Consider the following 7,948-nt stretch of genomic DNA (forward strand, 5'->3'; position numbering starts at 1 on the left):
TTCTGCAATAGCCACGCCTGGCTGAGTGGAGCCAGCCATCCAGCAGCATTGTGTTTTAAGCAGTGAGACCCCGTCCTTCTCGAACCCAAAGGATCAAGGTAGGTTTTGACACATGGAGTTTCAACCTGAAATGACTGCGTCCCCAGGGACCATGTCTGCTCTCACCCATGCCCACCTGGATGCCAGGCTCAGCACTTTTTGAATCCAGTTCTCACTCCCCCCAATATCAAATGCCAAATGCACTGGTGAAATGCCAGATGCAGAGGTTAGGCAGGAGATGGAGGAGAGGTTTACATCCTACAACAGTCAAACTTCGTTACATTTCCCTCAAGATATTTGTTCTTTTTCCCCCAAGCGTACTTTGTCCATCTCCTCCCATGTCTTCATTCTGTTCCCTATGTGGGGCAACCTCAGTCCCTCTCTCTCTCTCTCCATGGAGCAAACAGAGGATTCCTTAGAATGCAGATGGATTTTAAGTAACAAATCGTCTCCCCATCACACAGAAACTAGGTAAGCGAGGGAATCCTGGTGAAGCTCAAGCAAGACTAGAGAAACAACCTGAAGACAAAAGGGCCCCTTGTGCCCAAATCTGTGCCGTGCAGCCCTGTGCCCCCACGTGAGGTGGCTGCAGATGGGGCTCCGAGCATCCTCAGCACTAGGAGGGGAGTACAGCCAGCTGCATGGGGCCCAGCCTGCCCACCAGCTCAGGAGAACTGCAATGTGACAGATGGTTAGCTGTCTCCAGTAGCCTCTCCTCCTAGAAGGAGCAGAATTTTAGCTGGGTATGTGCTACATTTCCAAGCCTCCCTGGCAGCAAGGAATGGCTGTGCAGGTTGCGAGCAGAAGTGGTAGGTCTTTCTTCTGGGTCTACCCATGGAAAGGAATGGTCCTTTGATCCTTTCCTTGTGGCTGGGGAGTGAAGAGAGCTAGACCCAGAGATGGAAACCACTTGTTGGATGGCAGAGCCCTTGCCAGCTCTGGACATCTGCCTCTGGGCTTCTGCATGAAGGAAAAGCTTTTCCTCTTGTTAAAGCTGCTGTGTATTTAGGGCCTCTTAGAAAAGCAGCTTAGCCTGGATTCTGATGTGACAACTAAGATAGAGAGATGCTGTCTATTCAATTCATCCTTCCCACATTGACTTGAAGAGTCACCTTTATCACAGGCTGTACTGTCTTCTCTGGAATGTAAAGCATCAGATGGGAGCATTGAACCAATACATGTTGCAAAATGGACAGACCTTAAAAGCATAGTATTAAATGAAAAAATGATGACTTATAGTACAATAATCTTTATGTAAATTAAGCCTTCCCCCAAGCCCACAGGACTTTATTTCAAGGATCTACATGTATATCCAAGAACATATATGAATCATTAGAGTGAGTGCCTAAAAAGGGAGATAAGGGGGAAAAATAAACATTTACAAGAGAGGGACCTTGCTAATGGAGATGATAATAATTGGTATGAACTGAGGAGTATGGTTAAGCCCCCACCTGTAGTTCACACACATACCCCTACACACACATGCACCCGTGGTGTGGAGAGTAGGAATAAGGCGGGATTTGGGTGAACAAAGTACTGTGTAGGGGTCCATGGTGAAGGGTGAGACATTTCCATTGGAAAGACCAGGATCAAGTTGGGGTAAACTCTCAACAGTTTCAGGTCTTTTCAGGGCCTGATTTTGGCCTGAGCTACATAGACGCATTTTCTGACATGATGCTGGTCTGTCTGCTCAGGAGCAGAATGAGGGATGTGCTTCTGAGCATGCAACTGAAGGTGAGATGGACAAGCTTCTAGCACAACGCTTCTCAAACTGGGAAGTGCACACTAATAACCTGGGATCTTGTTAAAAAGCAGATTCTGATTCAGGAGGTCCGAGGTGGGGCCTGAGATTGTAATTTACAACAAATGCTAGGTGGTGCTGTTGTTGCCGGTCCACAGACCATGGTTTGAGTAGGAAGCCCCTAAAGTATTTAAACTCATTTTTGATAGGCCAGTGAATAGACTTGAAAAAATAAAATGGAGAAATGAAAGCAAGAAAGTCTGAAGTCCTAGTATTTTCCCTGGATTGTCAGCTGCTTAAACATTTGATTTAGATGCAGGGATGGTGTCAAGATGGTGGTGTAGGTGGACTCAGAACTCACCTCCTCCCATAGACACAACAAATTTACAACTCCTCTTGGAACAATTACCCCTGAGAGAGAACTGAAAACTGGATAAAAAGAACCCCAACAACAAGGGACAGTGCTGACTGAGGTGGAAGAAGCAGAACTTCCTTTCTGGAGAGAAAGAAGCCACCTGTGAGCCATGATGCTTCGTGCCTGGCCGGGAGCAACCTTAAGGTACAAAGCCTTCCCTGGAGGAGTGGGGGGTCTGAGTCGGGAAGCATTACCACAATAAGCAGCTTTTGGACTCAGCACAACCAAGACAAGTGTCATAATGCCTGCATTGCTGGCTATTAACTACAACAGAGAATACTCCCAGAAAAGCTATCAGACATAAGAGAAAAAAAAGCCTGCTCTTAAAGAGCGCAGGCCCAATTCACGCATTTCAGAAAGCAACCTAAAATCACTAGAAAGACAGGCGCACAGTCCTTTGGTGAAAAGAGACTCACCTGATAAGGTCTGGGTGTACTTTGGTGAGATGTGAGACCTCCACAGTGACTAAGACATTGGCAGCAGCCATTGTTGTGAGCTAGTGCAGGGGTGCTGACACAGACACTGGCAGATGTCATTGGAGTTCTTCCCCTGGCCTGTTAGCACAGGGGTCTGCCACACCCACCAGTGCACCGATTTAATCCAGCTCAGCCTAGGGCAAGCAGCACACCCTAGGGACTGGCCTCACCCAACAGCAAGCCCTCAGGTGACTTGTAGGCCAGCATTGGTGGGGTGCCTAGAACCTCTGCAGCCAGGCAAGTGGGTCTGCCTCTGCAGGGCAGGGCATGTGCAAGGAGAGGGCCTGCACTGGTGGAATGTGTGGAGCTTCTGCAGTGGGGCGACTGGATCTTCTTCAGTGGGTTAGGGCACATGCACAGGGCATGACTGTGTTGACGGGTTATGTGGCCCTGTGGGTGGTGGGGCCTGAAAGCTGCAGCAGACTTGTGCTTCTCAAACACCCACATAGGGGGTCGGCCCTACCACCCAAAGCCTGAAACAACGGGGTACTCCCATGCCTGGGGCCAGCTCCACTCAGCTGCAGCCCTGAGAGAGCTGACAACAACCTTGCAGGCCAGAGGCCTATAGTAGTTGTAAGCTCCTGAGCCCAACAAGCAGCCACACTGGGGGCCTACTCACTCAACAGAAAAACTGAGACATGAATGTGCTATTAGAACTTACAGCCAACTGTGCTGGGGCTTTCCATGCCTGATAAAGTATCCAAAGGGTCCCTAGCAGCCACATGCAGCTGAGCATTACAACCCGCCAGCCGACGTCCCCCAGCACCTGCAGCAAGAGCAACCCTGCCATAACAGAAGGACACATGTATCCCACACAGAGGACACTCCTGGAACATTTGGAACTGGTGATGAGAGGGAAGCACACTGTTGGGCCTCATAAGGCATCTCTTACATAAGGCCACGTCTCCAAGATTGGGAGACATAGCTGACCTATCTAATACATAGATATAAGCACAGAGAAAGAGGCAAAATGAGGAGACAAAGGAATGTTTTCCAAGTAAGGGAACAGGACAAAACCCCAGGAAAAAAATCCTAAATGAAACAGAGATAAACAGTCTACCTGACAAAGAGAACAAACTAAGAGTCATAAAGATGCTCACTGATCTTGGGATAAGAAGGGAGGAACTCAGTGAGAACTTCAACAAAGAATTGGAAAATATAAAAAAGAACCAATCAGAAATGAAGAATATAATAGTGGAATTGAAATATCCACTAAAGGGACTCAATAGCAGGATTGATGATACAGAAGAATGGATCAGAGAGCTGGATGAAAGACTAGAGGAAATCACCCAAGTTGAACAGATAAAAGAAAAAAGAATTAGAAAGAACAAGGACAGTCTAAGAGATCTCTGGAGCAACATCAAGTGCACTAACATCTGTATTATAGGTGTCCCAGAAGAAGAAGAGACAAAGGGGCAGAGAAGCTATCTGAAGAAATAATAGCTGGAAACTTTCCTAACCTAAGGAAGGAAACAGACATCCATCCAGGTACAGGAAGCATAGAGAGCACCAAACAAGATAAACCCAAAGAGGCCCACAGCAAGAGACATTATAATTAAAATGTCAAGAATTAAAGATAAGAAGAAATCCTAAAAGCCACAAGAGAAAGGCAACATGTTACATACAAAGAAAACCCCATAAGGCTATCAGCTGATTTCTCAGCAGAAACCTTACAGGCTAGAAGAGAGGGTCACAACATATTTTAAGTGCCGAAAGGAAAAAACCTATGGCCAAGAATACTCTATCTGGCAAGGTTATCATTCAGAATGGAAGGAGAGATAAAGAGTTTCCCAGACAAGCAAAAACTAAAGGAATTTATCACCAAGAAATCAGCCTTACAAGAAATGCTAAAGGGACTTATTTAAGTGGAAAAGAGAAGACCACAAATAGGAATAAGAAAATTATCCAAAAAGAGCAATAAAATCACTGGTAAAGACAAATATACAGTAAAGGTAGCAGATCAACCACCTATGAAGATAATATGAAGGTCAAAAGACAAAAGTACTAAAATTATCTATTTCCGTGATAAGAGGGTAACAGATATACACACACAAAAAGAGGTAAGACATGATATAAAAAACATAAAATGTGGGATGAGGGGAGTAAAAAATAGAGCTTTTAGCAAGAGGTCAAACTAAGGAGACCATAAGCTTACTATAGATTGCTATATATGTAGGTTATTATATATGAACCTCAGGTAATTAAAACCAGAAACTTATAATAGATACACAAAAAATTAAGAGAAAGGAACTCGAACATAATACTAAAGAAAGCCATCAAACCACAAGGGAAGAGAGCAACAGAAGAAGAAAGGAACAGAGAAGAACTACTAAAATACTCAGAAAAAAAGTAACAAAATGGCAATAAGTATGCTCTTATCAATAGCTACTTTAAATGTCAGTGGACTAAATGCCCCAATCAAAAGGCATAGAGTGGCAGATTGGATAAAAACTGAGACGCCAATATATGCTGCATACAAGAGACCCACTTCAGACCTAAAGACACTCACAAACTGAAAGTGAAGGGGTGGAAAAAGGCACTCTATGCAAATGGCAATGAAAAGAAAGCTGGGGTGGCAATACTTATAACAGACAAAATAGGCTTTAAAACAAAAACTGTGACAAGAGACAAAGAAGGGTACTACATAATGATAAAGGGAACAATCTAACAAGAGAATATGACACTTGTAAGTATCTATGCAACCAACATAGGAGCACCTAACATATAAAGCAATTATTAACAGACATAAAAGGAGAAATAGAAGCAACACAATAATAAGAGGGAACTTTAACACTCCACTTACACCAATGGACAGATCATCCAAACAGAAGATCAATAAGGAAACATTAGCCTTAAATGACACATTAGACAAGATGGACTTAATAGAGATATACAGAATATTTCATCCAAAACTTGTAGAGTACACATTTTTTCAAATGCACATGGAACAGTCTCCAGGATAGATCACATATTCGGCCACAAAACGAGACTCAATAAATTTAAAAAGATTGAAATAGTACCAAACATCTTTTCTAACCACTATGGTATGAAACTAGAATCAACTACAGGAAGAAAACAGGAAAAGCCACAAATATGTGGAGATTAAACAAAATGCCATTGAACAATGATTGGGTCAATGAAGAAATCAAAGGAGAAATCAGAAAATACCTGGAGACAAATGAAAACAAAAATACGACATGCCAAAATGTATGGGATACAGCAAAAGCAGTTCTAAGAGGGAAGTTTATAGCAATACAGGCTACCTCAACAAAGAAGAATCTCAAATAAGCAATCTAACAGTACACCTAAAGGAACTGGAAAAAAGAAGAACAAACAAAACCCAAAATCAGCAGAAGGAAGGAAATAATAAAAATCAGAGCAGAAATGAATGAAATAAAGACTGAAAAAAAAATAGAAAAAAAATCAATGAAACTAAGAGCTGGTTCTTTGAAAAGAAACAAAATTGTCAAAACTTTAGCTAGACTCACCAAGAAAAAAAGAGAGAAGGCTTGAATAAGTAAAATCAGAAATGAAAGAGGAGAAATTACAATGGACACCTCAGAAATAAAAAGACTGTAAGAGAATACTATGAAAAACTATACGCCAACAAATGGACAATCTAGAAGAAATGGATAAACTCTTAGAATCATACAACCTTCCAAAACTGAATCAAGACAGTGAATTTGAATAGACCAGTCACCAGTAAGGAGATGGAAAAGTAATCAAAATCTCCCAAAAATAAAAGCCCAGAACCAGATGGCTTCCCTGGTGAATTCTACCAAACACTCAAAGAAGACTTAATATCTATCCTTCTCAAACTCTTCCAAAAAATTGAAGAGAAGGGGAAGTTTCCTGACTCATTCTATGAAGCTGACATTACCCTGATACCAAAACCAGAAAAGGACGACACGTAAAAGAAAATTACAGGCCAATATCACTGATGAACATTGATGCAAAAATCCTCAACAAAATACTAGCAAATCGAATACAACAATACTTTAAAAATATCATACACCACGACCAAGTGGGATTTATACCAGGGACATGGGGATAGTTCAGCATGGGCAAATCAATCAACATGATACACCACAATGACAAAATGAAGAATAAAGACCATACGATCATCGCAATAGTTGGCAGAGAAAGCATTTGACAAGATACAGCATCCATTTATGATAAAAACTCTGAATAAAATGGGTATAGAAGGAAGATGTCATAACATAATAAAGGCCACACCTCACACCAGTCAGAATGGATAATTAACAAGACAGGAAATAACAAATGTTGGAGAGGATGTGGAGAAAAGGGAACTCACTGTTGGTGGGAGTGCAAAGTGGTGCAGCCACTTTGGAAAACCATATGGAGATTCTTCAAAAAATTAAGAATAGAACTACCATATGATCCAACTATTCCACTGCTGGGTTTTTATCCAGAGAACATGAAAATGTGAACGCATAAAGATATATGCACCCCTGTGTTCATCCCAGCATTATTCACAATACCCAAGACTTGGAAGCAGCCTAGGTGCCCATCAAGGGATGAATGGATAAAGACGATGTAGTCTATATATGCAATGGACTCAGCCATAAGAAATGGTGAAATCTTGCCAGTTGTGACAAAATGGATGGAACTTGAGGGTATTATGTTAAGCGAAATAAGTCAGAGGGAGAAAGTAAATTACTATGTGATCTCACTTATAAATAGAAGATAAAAACAACAAGAAACAGACACATAGAGACGGAGATTGGATTGTTGGTGACCAGAGGGGAAGGGGGGGAGGGAGGAGGGCGAAATGGGCGATTAGGCACATGTGTGTGTTGATGGCTTGTACTTACTCTTTGGGTGGTGAACATGATGTACTCTGCGCAGAAATTGAAATATAATGATGTGCACCTGAAATTTATATGATGTTATAGACCAATGTTAATGCAATAAAAAAAAAAAATCAACAACAACAACAAACATTTGATTTACGACTGGACAGTTCCTGGGAAACATCTTAGTGCCTTGTCTCCTGCGTGTTTCCTTTTTGTTGTTAATGAAGATGTTTGCATAAAAAACATCTCAGGGAGCTCTCTAGCTAGGTTTAATTTTGTGGGTTTGATGTAAGGAAAGAAACCCTTCTGTATCCCTTAATTATGTTTTTGCAATTTGTGATACGAAATGAAGGTAGCTGAGGGAACCATAGACAGACTTAACAGCTTTTTTTCTTAATCTTGCAAAAGCATCATCGTAACCAGCAGAACCTTCGAGTGGCCCGGAAAATGCTGGAAAAGT

Source organism: Equus caballus, chromosome 1, assembly GCF_041296265.1.
Source record: "Equus caballus isolate H_3958 breed thoroughbred chromosome 1, TB-T2T, whole genome shotgun sequence".
Classification (NCBI taxonomy): Eukaryota; Metazoa; Chordata; class Mammalia; order Perissodactyla; family Equidae; genus Equus; species Equus caballus.